At 42.5% G+C, this 15,616-nt stretch overlaps 1 pseudogene; it reads left to right on the forward strand.

The window, feature by feature from the left end:
- LOC125922468 (Y-box-binding protein 1-like) overlaps window positions 1–14,053 on the forward strand; it is a 33,561-nt pseudogene extending 19,508 nt beyond the window's left edge.
- The last annotated feature ends 1,563 nt before the right edge of the window (window positions 14,054–15,616 follow it).

A 15,616-nucleotide genomic window follows, 5' to 3' on the forward strand; every position in this document is an offset into this window, starting at 1 on the left:
AAAGTCTTTTACGGGGCGCCTGGGTGGCTCAGTCAGTTGAGCATCTGACTTCAGCTCAGGTCATGATCTCACGGCCTGTGGGTTCAAGCCCTCATCACGCGGTCTGTGGGTTCGAGCCCTGCATCAGGCTCTGTACTGTCAGCACAGAGCCTGGAGCCTGCCTCCGATTCTGTGTCTCCCTCTCTCTCTGCCCCTTCCCCGCTGATGCTCTCTCTCTGTGTGTCAAAAATAAACATTAAAAAAAAAAATTTTAAGTCTTTTGCCATTTCCCCCCATATTTTTCCTTTTTGCCCAGCCTTATAACGTTACCAGCTATAAATACGAAGAGACTTTATGTTGAAATAGGAATAATTATCGATAACACCAGAAACGACATCAAATAAAATCTGGTTCGGGGACACTGTACATAGAACCAAGTCTGAGAAGGCAGTTCGGTTCAGTTACACTACTTGGTGGAGATACTTTTAGCTAAGGACAGTGCAAATCACTTAGGAGGACGTTTTAGCCACGCATTTCTGAGGACAACTTTTCGTTTTCATGAAGATTTCTAGAGTGTGAGGTTTTGAACTTGTTTCTCAAAGAGCAGATTCTTGGGGCGCCTGGGTGGCTCAGTCGATTGGGCGGCCGACTTCGGCTCAGGTCATGAAATCGCGGTCCGTGGGTTCGAGCCCCGCGTCAGGCTCTGTGCTGACCGCTCGGAGCCTGGAGCCTGTTTCGGATTCCGTGTCTCCCTCTCTCTCTGACCCTCCCCCGTTCATGCTCTGTCTCTCTCTGTCTCAAAAATAAATAAACGTTAAGAAAAAAAATTGAAAAAAAAAAAGAGCAGATTCTTCTGGCAGTACCTCAGGGAAACTCTTTTCTATTAGAAAAAAAGAATGTTGAAATAGAAAGAAGAGCTTTCCATGCTCTGGAGGATTGACGCAGCAGCCCTTTGTGTTCAGAAATGATGCTGTTGGTGCCATTCCTTCTAGAAGAGGGTGCTCTTAGATGGTTTCCACTTCAGTGACAATGGATTCGTACTTATCCACATAGTCCTTCCTGCCCCTCATTACCAACAGTGTTCTCTGAGGACATGGTGGACAAGGTTTTGAAGGGAAACAGAATATCCCTGCCGCCATAAAAACAGGCCACTTTGGTATATTGATTATTTTGAGCCACAGCCATTCAAAGAACAGCAAATGCAGGGAGAGGCTTTCTCTGCCCTTCCCTTATCTGCCACAGCACAGATCCTCCAAAAGGAACTCATTTGTCATAAATCCCTTCCCTGAGAGTTTCATCACCCAAGGAGGACTGACTCTTGTCACAGGAGAGGTGACTAGAAGTCCACACCACATCTGAACAAACTCTGTCACAAACTATCATACCTTCCATCTAACCTTCTAAGGGCCCACTTATTTTTCACAAAATCATATACCCTTCCCTAAGAGGTTCATAGGAAACACCCCTCTCCTTTCCTTATCAAGATGGCATTTAATCCTGAATTCTAAGCCATTTTGGGGAATTATTTTTTTCTGGGCATCTCCCAAGTGTACATGAAGTAAACATGTTAATAAAGTTCTGTTTATTTCTCTTTTGTTAATCTGTCTTATTACAGGAGACTCAGCTAAGAGCTCAGAAAGGTGGAAGGAAAATTATTTTTCCTCTCCTAGAGTTTAAAGTTATGACAGTTATGTTAGTTAGACTTTTTGGTGGCAAGTAACAGAAACCAAATGGACTCATCTTAAGCACAAAGGGGGAATTTTAGCACAGAATTGTGCTAAAGAGCTAAGTATAGAAGTACAGTCACACTTTAGGAAGGGCTAGAATTAAGAAATGAAAAGCATCCATATTCCCAAGATATACTCTCAGACCATCTCTACTCTGTTTTTTCTTGCACATCTGCTTCATTCTCCAACACTAGAGTCCAGCTTTCCCTGATTTTCTTTCCATAAGGCCAAATATGGCCGAACCACAGTTAATGACTTTATCTGTGACTGTTCCAGTCACTAGAAGACACTGACTGACTGTCTCTCCATACTTACTGCTGGAAGAGAGAATCTGATTGGCCCTGCATGAATCAAGTGTTCACCTCTTGTTCAATCATCTGAGGCCAGCAAGGTGAGCCACACAACAGGAAGAGTCTCTAGGCGCCTACCTAGGTGGATCAGGGGCACCTCACAAGGAAGTTAGAATAGGTTGAGTTTTGTTAAAGGTATCCCCCAGGGGCGCCTCGGTGGCTTAGTTGGTTAAGCATCCCACTCTTGATTTTGTCTTAGGTCATGAAATTGCCGTTTTGTGAGTTCAAGCCCTGTGTGGGGCTTTGTGCTCGCAGCACAGAGCCTGCTTGGGATTCTCTGTCTCCCTCTCTCTCTGCCCCTCCCCCACTCACACTGTCTCTGTCTCTCTCAAAATAAATAAATGAATTAAAAAAAAAACAACAAAAGACCAATATCCCCCAAAGTGTCTCCAGGCTGGCCACTAAATTCTGGAAATACAGATTAATACATGGTAAGTGATTTAACAATATTATATAAAATAATATTATTTGTGTTTCTACACCGTGGTGGCCACCTTGAACTACAAGAGATAGCATCTATAGTCTTAGAATAGAAAGAAGCTACACAGCATGAATCCATGATGTTGTCATTAACATGGACATCCATTTATCTGAGCTAACCAGTCATAAATGCCCATGTGGATCATGTAAATAGATTCATACATAATGAAGAGATAATTACCTCAGCTTTCTAGTTGCAACCAAATATCCTCTAGTTACAGAGAATACTTAGCAAGCTAATTAGTAGCATTTGTTATTCTCTCCCTAGTCCCCCAAGAATGATTCGTGCTAATTCCTTAGTAATCCAAATCCTAGTGCTTCACATTCCAGCTATGCATACCCAGCCTGTGTGTTTATTTACCATCCCCTTTATTAGACTTTTAACAGCTGGAGGATCATGATCATGTTTAAAAAAAAAAGTGCTCTCTATAGTATCGCATTTTTAGTGTAGCTGGACTTCTTGTGCGTCAACTAAAGGCTCCCAAGACATATGTTAAGAGAGAAAAAGAGAGATAGGAGCGGTATCACCTTTTTTTGACTTATCCTCAGCATCATGTTTCCTGTATTCAATTTGTTAACAGCAGCAAACTAAAGATGGACCATAATTAAGGGAAGGGGAATTAGACTTTTCCTTTTGATGGAAACAAGGTCAGAGAATTTACGGATATTTATTTATTTGTTTGTTTATTTTTAGAGAGAGAGAGAGCACACACATGCTATCAGGGGAGAGGAGCAGAAGAAACAAGAGCGAGAGAGAATCTTAAGCAGGCTCCAAGCTCATCTGGAGCTGGATGCGGGGCTTGATCCCACAACCCTGGGATCATGATCTGACCTGAAATCAAGAGTCCAACGCTCAACTGACTGAGTCACCCAAGTACCCCCTGGATATATTTTTAAATAACTCTAAGAAGTTTCTTTTCCTTGCACAAGAAGTACAAAGATAGATATCCCAAAGCTATTACAGTGAGTCAACAGTGTTATCAAGACTCCACGCTCATGGTGCCTGGGTGGCTCAGTTGGTTGAGCATCCAACTCTTGATTTTGGCTCAGGTCATGATCCTAGTGTCGTGGATAGAATCCCATGCTGAGCCTGGAGTCTGCTTGGGATTCTCTCTCTCTCTCTCTCTCTCTCTTTCTCTGTCCCTCTCCCCAGCTCATGCTCTCTCTCTCTCTCTAAAATAAAAAAAAAGACTCCAGACTTCTTTAACATCTTCTCTCAACATCTTTAAGGACTTGGCTTATACTTTGTTCATATAATGGCTGCTGCATCTCCAGGCATCACATCTGTATTCTAGGCAGGACAAAGGCAGAATGTTACTTGTCCCCCACTCTCCATGCCCTTCCTTCCTATGCAGGAAAGTAACAGCTTTCTCATCAACCATCCAGCTGACTTCCTCTTAGATTTCATTGCCCACAGTTGTGTCACGTGGGTCTGTCAGGAGCTCCACTGAGCTTGAAGAGAAAGCTGAGCTGTCAGGTATTGGAGGAGCCAATTAAAGCAACAAGGAGCCAAAATTAAAGTTAACAGTGAAGTCTTTAATCACTTAGTGCAATAGTATAAGCAAGAAGTTAAACTGAGAAAGTGTCTACTCTCTCCTGTTTCATTTCCCGCCTGAAATGATGTGCCCCCACAACTGGAGGATAGGATGGATCAGCACAGCATAGGGTTGTCTTACTTATGAAGGAGTCCTGAGCAAATGGCTCCTGTCATTTTATGGACCCAGGGGGAGGAAGGAGTGTGAGAGAGAAGGCCTAAGAGTGTAAAAGTACAGAGTCAGAGCAAAGTATCTTCAAAGTGCTCCAATGAGGAGACCTCCAAATGGAAGTACCCAGGCCAGGAATGCAACTACACATGAGTACGTGGCCGGCCAGGGGTCCCTGGGTCCTTGACTACAATTTCCCTTAGAGGCTGTGATGCACTGGCTGGGTACCCAGTCTAGTGTCGGGAGTGCAGCTTCCCCCTGGGAATTCTGTCAGGTAGAGCAGTTGTAGCTGCCTATGGTCAGACCTGAAAAATCACACTTAGGTTTCTAAATAGGATCCAGACTATCTCAGGTTCCACCTAGCTGCAGGAGAAGCTGGAAAGTTGAAAATGTTTCTTTCTAGCCTCTACAATAAAGGAAGACAAGGGCAAAGGTGGACAGGAACGCATGTTGAATAAACAGATCGATATCTGTCCAGCAGCACAAAGTGCCAGAAGGATGTTCAATTTCATTACAGACATTTGGATGTTTAAGGATTTGCCTGTGAAATTGTAAACATATTTTCATGCATATATCTGATACCAAGTATGAGAAAGAAAAAAAAAATGTGAGTTTGAGGAAAGTAAAGTAAGGGAAAAAACTGGGAAAGGAGAAAAATGAGAGAAACGAGCAGGGATAAAATAAAGATGGACACTCTGAAACCCACAAGGACAGGAAGTGAGACCAGTAACCTGGGAGTTCAGCTTCTCAAGCCAAGGGCAAGTTGGTGTTCCCTTCATTTGTCGTGTACCTTATGACGGGTCGTTTTACGCTTGTCCCTTCAGCCTGATCTCACAGCATTATAAAATTGATTTGGCCTGTTTTTGGCAGTAGCAGGATAACTCCCCTGTCAGCATAAAAGATTTATAATCCAAAATGAATCTTGCAGTTTTCCAAACTCCTCTTCCAGCAGAAAGTTCTGAAAATGAACACACCCTAGCTCCATATGTTTATTGACCATCCGCTCTGTTAGACTTTCAGCAGCTGTGGGATCACACTCATGTAAAAAAACAAAACAAAACAAAACAAAAACCCACAAAAAAACAACTTCCTGCCAAATTCATTTCTTTAACACTTAATTTTTTTCTGCCAAAATCAGAGATGAATTAGCAATGATTTGGCAGCCAATTAAAATTCATAGTGAGCTATTTTGTGACCCTGGGGTCAGAAACAAATTTCCTACAAACCTTAGGAGAGTATCTCTCCTGGGTTTCTTTGGGGTGAGAAAAATTCCTACCCTCCTCTCTGGTTCTCATCTGTTCTCATCCCTCGTGAAGGGTGATGACCAGCTGTGTTCCTGAGACATTGTTTGTAAAGCCAAGAGGCAACTCAATTCCCTAGTCAGTTATTTCTCTGAGATGCAGAGAGAAGATCTGTGGCTACAGCTGCCAGCAGGCGATTCTCAGCTGCAGTTCTGGGTAAGTTGTGGATCGAGAAGGGAAACAGAGAGAGGGTGAAGAGCAAAGGTTGTCTGTTTTCCACACTTTGGAGATTGAATCGTTCTACTGAGCTGAGAAGAGAAAGGCGTAGAAGGACAGCATGGCCAGGTGTTTCACAGGTGTGAAAAATATGCTAAAGTTGAAATGAGTCTTTTCCACAAGTCAGTGACAGAATTGTGTGGTGTAGGGCCTGTAAGGGAATCTCCATGAATGGAAAAGCCTATTTCACAATGTGTAAAATTTCCCATTCCAGAAGAATTAGAAAACTCCCAAATCCCCAGTAGTTGACATATCTTTTTTGTCGATGGTCATTCCACTGAGGAAAAAAAGCAATCTTTGACCTTAAGTCATTGGAAGGATTTGATATATGCAACATGTCACTTCATGTTTCTGTATTTATATAAGGAGCAAATGCTTCCCAACATGGAACATCTGTGAAGATAATATGCCATTTCTGATCATGTGCTGTCAAAAGGACAGGAAAAAAAAGATTTATATAAAAAGAAATGCAAATATAGCTAGCTAGTCAGCCAAGAGGGCAAAGGTAGGGGAGACTTACATTAACCCAATCTTTACAGTTGCTAAAAACCTGACAAAGGAAATATGAATTTTAACAAGCTGCCAAGCAATTGGTTACTCATGTGTGACACAAAAAACAAGGGAAACTTTAATTTTCTCCTTGTCAGTTTTAAACAGAAAGGCTGTCAATTCAGCAAGTGAAGCTGCTAAACATATTACAGCAGGGCACCGTCCTACCAGCATCCAGTCTCAATACGGCATCAAGCGCAAGACCTCCGTGCCATTACCCTTCCATCAGATTTCAACCAGCCCTGTCCCTGTTATGGGCTATTTCTTTCTTGGGTATCACCATGCTTCCTGGGCTCTGCCATAGCCCCCTATTCCCAGTAAAGAAAACGTGGCATTACAGCCACTCTTTTATTTTTTCTTAATTTGTTTTTAATATTTATTTATTTTTGAGAGAGAGAGAGAGAGCAAGCGGGGAGTGGCAGAGAGAGAGGGAGACACAGAATCTGAAGCAGGCTCCAGGCTCTGAGCTGTCAGCACAGAGCCTGACATGGGGCTCCAACTCATGAACCATTAGATCATGACCTAAGCCAAAGTCAGACACTTAACCTGACTGAGCCACCCAGAGGTGCCTCTGACATCCACTCATTTAACATGCACCATTATAAGTTTATCTTCTTGGGCCACTCTCTGGCATCATCAATGGGATTTTTTGGTCACGTGCATTTTTCCAGTCACTGGTCTGTTGCTAATTTAGTTCAAGTCAATTTAACAAAAAAGATTAAGCATTAGGTTAAATACTAGGTGCTAGGGCTCCATGTCATGTACCTTGTTTTCCCTTATGATTTCAAAAATGCTCTCAAACCATTGGCAGTCTGGTCACAGTCAGAGACATCCCCAGAAACCCTTTGGGTGTTTAGGAAATGTTATTACATTAATTAATTCATTAAGCAAATATTTATTAAGTGCCACTTACTCTCCTACTCTCAAGGAACTTACATTCTAGTAGGAGGAAGTGGGTAATAATATATCACCAAAAAATAAATAAGTTGAACCACTGAAGCTCCCGCCATGAATATGAAATATGCTAATAGAATAAAGAGATTACTGTGGGGAAGACGGATGGAACTACTTAAGATAGGGTAGTCAGGAAGAACCTCTCCTAGAAGATATTTGAAATGACTCCTGAACAACAAGGAGCTAGGCAAGTAAAAATAAGGTGGGAAAGAGTTTCAGGTCAACTCTCAGGCAAGAATAAAGCAGGACTTTAAGTAGGAGCCAGATCCTTGATAGAAGACCCTTGCAAGGAGACTGGATTTGATTCCAATTGCAACAGGAAGCCATTGGAGGGTTTTCAGCCAGATCATGATAAAATGATTTGGCTGCTGCATGGGAAATAGACCCTGCAGAGCAAGAGGGGAAGCAAGGATTCCAGTTAGGAGGCTTTGCAGCAGTCTAAGCAAGCTACAATATCATTCTTCACAAAAGAATAGTCTGTCCTATCAGGCTCATACCAAAATTGTGACTAAGTCTTACATGAATTGAATGCTCAGTGTTTGTTTGGCTGATTGTCAATCATACATTATATCATTATATCTTTACAATATGGGGTTCTTCTGACCTATAGTTGAGAACTCCTGAAGAATTTACTCTGACCTACCTACTCTGAATGTACCCTTTGAAAACAACAAGCATTTGAAAAATATCTGACTAGGGCTTGAATCTGAGGCCATGAAATGGAGAGGAGTTCGCTGATATAAATGGTCCTTAGTTCATATCTTTTTCATGACTGTGTTCCTAGCACCCAGCACAGAGGTTGACACACAAATACTTGTTGAAGGAGCTAGTAGAGTAGCCTAGTAAAAGCCCAAGAAATACTATTAAACCTTGGTAGTAGTATAGCTCCCCAATCAGCTGAACTACATAGACTTGGATACTAGCCCTGGTATTTGAAGACTGTTTTTGTGGGAGGGTAGTGTGAACTCACATCTACAACCAACATTTGCATGCCAGCATCCAAGGCTTATTACTGCTCAAAGCTTCTTCAACTTTCTGGCCACTCAGACAAATCCATCTTTAGCCCATCCTCATGGCCTCCAAGTTCTCCAAGGAGACACGGTAGACCAGCATCTGACTCACACACAATGCCCTCCCTATGGGCCCCAGTCCCCCATCCTGCTTCCCAGCTGCCTTCTCCTCTGCCCTATTTCCCACTCTGCACCAAAAACAGGGGAGACTTTTGTGGGAGCAATCAAGCTGTAAATCACTATTTATATTTCTTGGAGTAAACTTAAGGCTGAGAAAAGGTTCTGGAATGACTGCCCTGGGGACTAAAGCCCATCTGGAAACATGAATAATGTGAAATTTATCCTTCCATGGATCCCCCACAAGACCAATTATAATATCATCCTTTCCGAGAATTTCTGCCAATTTTTTATGGGGTCACCAGAAAGTTATATCTTAAGTGAAAACTGCACAGATTTATATAGGGGGTAGTTATCTGGTGGCAGGAGGTACGTGGATGTAAACTACAGGAAACAATGATACCCCACAGACGGAAATGTGTGTAAATTTGCCTCTTCACTTCAGGAAGTGGAATGGATTTATTCATCCAGCCACAGATATTTATTGAGTGACTACTGTGTGCCAGGCATTCTTTGAGGCACTGAAGAGAGAGCAATGAGCAATATTCACTTTGCCCTCGTTCTAGTAGCAGTGGAAGATGGGCCATAAAGTACTTGCTAAATATGGTACCAAAAATCAATATGTGGCAGAGATACTCTGAGCAATGTGGAGAAACCATATAGTTTTTATAGTTAACAGTGACATAGGTGTGCTGCCCTATTTCTTGAGAAAGTGGAATGGAATCATATTCATTGTTTGAAAACTCCTAGAAAAATAAGAGATTTGACATTTATGTGTTTCCTCATACTTCTCTCCCGAGGCTGCAAAGTTTGACTGTGAAGTATTTGGCAAAAGGCTTCTTTTGCTGAAGCAATCACCTGACAATGTGAGTGGGGATCTGAGCCAGCCAGGTTCTAACTCAACTGAAGCAGTTTGATTAGGTGATGAGCACACATTATCATAAAATTGCAGAGCAGTTGTAATTCACCGCATCATGGCTAGAAATTATCTGCCTCCAAGGAAAGATGTCAGTGAGCGGTCATCTTCTTTAGCGTCAGTGGTTCTTAAATTTTAGTTTCTGAAGAATCAATGAGTCTATAACAGAGATCCCAGCTTCTCCCCTAGAAATTCAGGTAGAGAAAGTCTGGGAAAGGATCCAGAAATTTGTATTTTACCACCGTCCCTTCTGATTCTGCTGCAGGTGGTGCCACGCTTAGAGAACCACCACTCTGTGTGAACCATAACATAGAGAATACTGACCTCCAGTGCCTCTCCCCTACATGCAAAACAGTATGGCCAAGGTGTCTTCCTTGGAAGGGGAGGAGAAAGGGGAAATGGTTGGAACAGTCTCCTCCACTGATTATAGCTTATTCCTTCCTGTCATGCATTCAGCAAATATTGCTTAACAACTACAATGGACAAGGTGCAGTCTACCCCCAGAGGGAGGATATAACCTTGAACAGGCATCAGTCATTGCTCCCTGGAGCATGAGAATATCCTTAAGGATGACAAAATGGAGTTGACTGGGCCTGAGCTTGCCTGATACTGTACTGTGCCAGGTGCTCTCTTGAACATCCTTTTGCTAAGTCTTCCCAAGTTTTCTTTCCTCATTTCCTTCAAGTGCATACTGATCTTTCTTAGATCATTCAACATCAAACTCAACACATCAAAAGCTTAATTCCTAACATTTCCCCCAACCTACTCCTCCCAGACTTTTCTCCATCTCAGGAAAGAACAATTTCATCCTTCCAGTTGCTCAAGCGAAAAATGGAATCAGTCTACTTCTGTACTGAATATCTGATCCATCATAGGTACTGCTGGTTTTCCTTTAAAATCTATCCAGAACCCTCCTGCTCCCTTTGCTACCACTCTAATCCAGACCATCACTACTCCTTGCCTAAATTATAGCAGTAGCCTCCCAACTGCTTTCCCAGCTTCTGTCTTAGTCCCTTCCCTCAGACTATTCTTAGCACAGCAGCCAGAGTGATCCTGTTAAAATGTAAGTCTCACCAAGTCACTTCTCTGCTTTAAACTGGCTTTTCATGTCACTCTAAATGAAAGCCAAAGCCCTCGTAATAAACCATAGGGCCTTGACCGGTCTTGGCATTTATACCTATCTATCTATTTTTCTTTTCTCCTCCTCACTCACTCCTTTCACCCACATCAAGATGGTCCTACTTTGGCACCTTTGTACTTGCTGTTCTTAGGATTCTCTTGCTCCACGTGTTCACATAGCTTGCCTCCTCACTTTCTCTGCATCTATAATCAACTCAATAGGCTTTCTCAATAGGCTTAGCTGGCCTCCTTGTCTAATATTTAAATACCTCTACTCATTTTTCCCATCCATTCTTCCTGCTTTACACTAACATCTCCACATTTTCCTATTTTTATCTTGTTTCTTGTCTCCCTCCCCTGCCATAACAGAAGCTCCATAAAGGCGGGGGTTTTTGTCTGATTCTCTCTGTTATATCCCCAGAGCCTAAAACAGTGCCTGTCATGTGATGGTCTTTCAAGACTATTTGTTTGAATAAGTGAATGCATTAAAAAATAAATGAATGAGTAAATAAAATTACAACCTCCCCCATGCTTTCCATCTCTCCTATTTTCTCCATAGAATTTATCTGTATAATTTACATATTTACTTTATTTACCGTCTACTTTTTCTTACTAGAATGTAAGTGCCATAAGAACCAGGATTTCTATCATGTTCTCCGTTATATCCTCATCACCAAGAAGAGTACCTGGCTCTTATGTTTAAGACATATTTATAGAATGACTGAACTCTTGATGTAAGAGTTAGTTGTTGTACAGATTAAATTAGTAAAATTAAATTACTCTTGAGTAAGTTAAGTAAAATCATTTATACAACTAGCGTATAGCAGAGTCAGGGTTAGAATTTGGGTGCGTGTAGCTTTTTTTTTTTAATCTTTATTTATTTTGAAAGAAATAGCACAAGTAGAGGAGGAGCAGAGAGAGATGGGGCAGAGAGAGAAGCCCAAGCAGACTCTGTGCTAAGAGTGTGGACCCAGACGTGGGGCTCAATCCCACAAACCATGAGATCATGACCTGAGCCAAAATCAGGAGTCTGACACTTAACTGACTGAGCCACCCAGGTGTCCCTGGGTATGTGTAGTTTTAAATCTGTCCTCTCACGGATTGCTGGGTCTGCTCAAGAAAGCATGCAAGCTGGGTAGGCGGTTAGCAGAATGGTTCCCTCTCCTGCAGAGTTCCTTCCCTCCTTTTCTCCCTCTCCTTCACCTAGCTAACCATCATCAAGAATGGATAATTTATGTGTCCCTTCCTCTGGAAAGCCTGCTATGAATCCTCAGCGTGCCTGGGATTAGGGTCCTTGTCTTCCTTTGTCCCAGTACTTCCCCATATCCTAGCTTACCAGCTATCTCTCCTTTTGCTTTCTCTACTAGATTATAAGATCTTTATGGGCAGGGGTTGTTTCTATCTTGCTCATTGTTGCACTTTGGACCTACCACATGATCTGCTTCATAGTAGGTGCCCAATGAAGATTGGAAGATTGATTTGTTTAATGAAGAAGGGGGAGGGAGATTCAGGCATAGAAAATAATTACACAAGACTCATATAATCAGAGATGGCAAGTAGTGTTGTGTGTCTGGGGCAGAGGTTTCAGTGAGAGACGATGTGGGACACTATAGAAAGGTGAGGACAGAAAAGGTTATAAAAGCACTGAGGGTGCTGGATAAAAAAACTTGTCTTTGCTAAGCTATGGGAACTACTGAATTATTTTGAGCAGAATGACACAAAATGTTTCTTTCAGAAGATTAATCTGATACTGGAAATAGATTGAAAGGAGATAGGGGAGAGGCAGAATCTGCTGCAGTAGTCAAACAATAAAAGTGAACAATATCCCAATATGAATGGCAGCAGTGGGATTAGAATGGAATAAACAGACGAAAGAAATACTGAGGAAAGATACTGGATGTTAAAGACAAAGGAGACATGGGAACCGAGGCTGGTTGCAAGGTTTTGAATCAATGTGGCTGGAAGAATAGTGGTGACTTTCAATGGGAAAAATGGATAAATTGGAAAGAGGACATAATTACATGGAAAGAAAATGAGTTTGGCTTCAGACATTTCGAGTGTGAAACGTTCTCAGGACATTCTTGTAGAAATGAATTGAACTGAAGCTTCAGGTCTAGAATTCAGGAGAGATGTCTCTCTACAAAGCCTTAAATACTCGAGCCTCTATAATAGTAGGTGAATTAATGCTTAGCTTTCTAGGAGGCTGGCTGATGTAGACATTGGAAAGTTTTGAACTTTGATAAAAAGGTTCATTAATTTTCTGAAAATATCTACTAATCCTTTGTTATTAAATAGGGCAAAACTCTGAGTAGGTTAGGATGTTTTTACACCTATAACCTTTGGAGCCGGGGCTTCTTGGCATTTTGCTAGGATGGATATTAACCCTATGGACATTTGGCAAACTGCTGGGGTAAGATGCACAATGTAGGTCTGAGAAAATTTGCTCAAGTGTCGAGATAAATGCTTTACTGGCCATCTTTCTGGTTGGGGCAGATCACTGGGACTTCAGTGCTGTGCACAAATGCATAGTTTCCATTATCTGAAGATTCAAAGGAAGCTGTTGTGTACAACCAGAAACTTACCAGAGTGAAACCTGTTTATGTTTTTCTATCTACTAAAAATAGATACTTGGCGATTTAACTCTACTGCAATTTTCCAAAATGTCTGCTACAAATGGGGCAAAACGTTAGTATTTGTTAAACCTAGATGGTGGGTACTTGCATATCTAGTATATTACTTTCTGCACTCTTCTATATGCTTGAAACACTGTGGCTCATAATTTAAAAAAAAAAAACCTTCAAAAAACAGATATATAAAGCAGAGTAGAAGACTGAGATTCTGAGACTGCAGCAAGTCTGGGAAGATGACCTCCAGAAGGCATGGAGTGACCCCACTTTCCAAAGTTTTTATCCCCTCCAGGAACAAAAGGCCATGGTGGTGACCAGGCTGTTAGAGGTCATGGGATAGAGAGGGAGGTAGTATTTCTTTTCTCAGGCTGTAGGTCCTGCAATGTCCAGAATAGTCCTCTTGAGGTCAGCGACCAGCTTGGGGAGTCACAGATCCACCACTGATGGTTAGAAGTCAACATGCTCCCATGTTGACAATTACTTGTAACCCAAGCACAGTGACAGAGAAACTTCCTTTATATCTACACCCACATTGTGTCCCTAAGCTCAGGCTTGGGCAGGGTCACTATGTCACTTAATGTGATGGTGTCCTTCTGAACAAACATACAAAAGCATGCTATGAGTCTTAGGGGCCATTATTTTTCTCCCAGGGCTGTGTGTGAGCCTATGTGACCTAGAGAACATGGGGAAAGAGCTCTCAGTGCTCTGACAGCACTTTAATTCCTTCAAGTCCTCAAAAGTCTCCAGCTTTTGGCTCCCTTCCTCTGGATAAGTCACCAGAGCCTCTATCTGCAGGCTCATGACAGTCTGTCTAAGGCTTATGCCTTAGGAAATTCAACATTTCTCAAAGCTGACAAACTCCTCTTCTGACCTCAGCTGCTTCTTTCATTCAGGCCTACGTTGGAAATACCACCGTCTGAGAACATCAACCACACCAAGCACATAGTAGGCCCACTGTTCCAGGGAATCAGCTTTCAGACCAAACAGACTGGTAACCCCACTTGAAAGAAGTGTTCCTCAGGACAAGCTTTGAGCTTCAGACTTCAGGAGAGGGAATCCTGATAAAGGAGAAGGACCAGATACTTCTTTCAAGTCAGAACCTAAGTGGAAATCCTCTCAGTGAAGTGTCTTTCGACAAACTGCAGCAAACTTAGCTCTGACTTTCAGGCCTTTGGAAACAGTCAGTATCTAGTTCACAGCGCATCCTCTCTGGGGCAGAGAAGCCTGCCCACAGCTCCTGTGGAGGTTCCTCCAGGCCTCCCATCCAGCTCCCTGGGGGAGGGAGGAACACCATCCTTTCCTCTCAGAGCTTTGTGATCTGAGGCGCCTCCAGATTGCTGCCTCTTCGCTCACTCACACAAGTCTACGCTCTTGCTGCCAGCCCTGCTGATCACTCTCCTCTTCCAGCCAACACGCCGCTCTGCCAGGCAGTAGCCTCCCTTCTTGCTGCACAATTAGGAACAGTTTCAGTGTTCTCAGCTTTTCCTTCCTGTGCCTGTCATTTCCCCCACTAACACATGCTGCTTTGCAGTCCTCGTCACACGCACGGCACTGTTACTGAGACAGGTCGGGCGTATGGTGCTGATCAAATTTGCTGTACCAAGTTGCCAGGACTTTCTGGAACAAATAAAAATGTAACATTCAGCTCTCGGTGCACCCCCGAAACCAGACTTCCTAAAGTCTGCTTCGTTTCCATCAAAGCAGTTGAGTCCCAGATTTTACTGTGGGAGATGAGTTGATCGGGGATTTTGAAAGTCATGCTAACCACATTCCTCATATTTAGCTTCTTGGGATAATCGGAGACACAGTGCCTCCTGGGGTCTTGGGCTTTGAAGGTCAACACCACTGAGTTCTCTTTCCAATTGAGAAATCCTAGATAATCACCAATACATTTCCATTCTTCTAGTGGCTCTTCTTTACTACTCTTTCCCTGTATTTTTCCTCCTGGACCACTTATAAGAATACACGAGCTCTCTTTTTCCCTGTGGCCAACTTTGTGACCACCAGAGCAGGCAAAATGATCTGGAATCTCATCATGGCTGTGATTGGGTCCTGTTGGAGCACAAAATCAATTCTACACAGTTATACTGATCGTCAAGATAACAGAAATAATCTGAGTGTTGTTTTTTTTCAGTTTGGAGGGCAGGGTATAGGAAGGGAGCCCAAGTCAGGCATGGGTAGATGCTTAGCAGAGGAGGAAATGAGTGCCCTTTGAGAAACTCCAGAGTCTCCCTGGGTAAAGGGAGAGTGAATATACCTCCTGCAGCATCCAGCTTCCAGGGCACAGAGAAAAATTCAAGAGACTAATCAAAGCATCTAAAACCTTGGGCTTTGAGGTGGAAAACTACTAATCTCATCATTACTGATCCTGGATGAGGTTTATTAGGCCACATATACCAATGCTAGTGTAGAAAAACAAAAGGTGACAGGTTGGCGAATAACATAAGTCAGCTTGACCATCCAAGTTGCCTCTTGTCCCCAAAATATATGTTTTGGCAAATAGCATTTGAAGGACAAAAAAAAAGGGGATGCCTGATCAAAATTAATATTAGAATAAAACAATAGAAA

The sequence above is a fragment of the Panthera uncia genome, chromosome B1 (assembly GCF_023721935.1).
Source record: "Panthera uncia isolate 11264 chromosome B1, Puncia_PCG_1.0, whole genome shotgun sequence".
In the NCBI taxonomy this organism is placed as follows: Eukaryota; Metazoa; Chordata; class Mammalia; order Carnivora; family Felidae; genus Panthera; species Panthera uncia.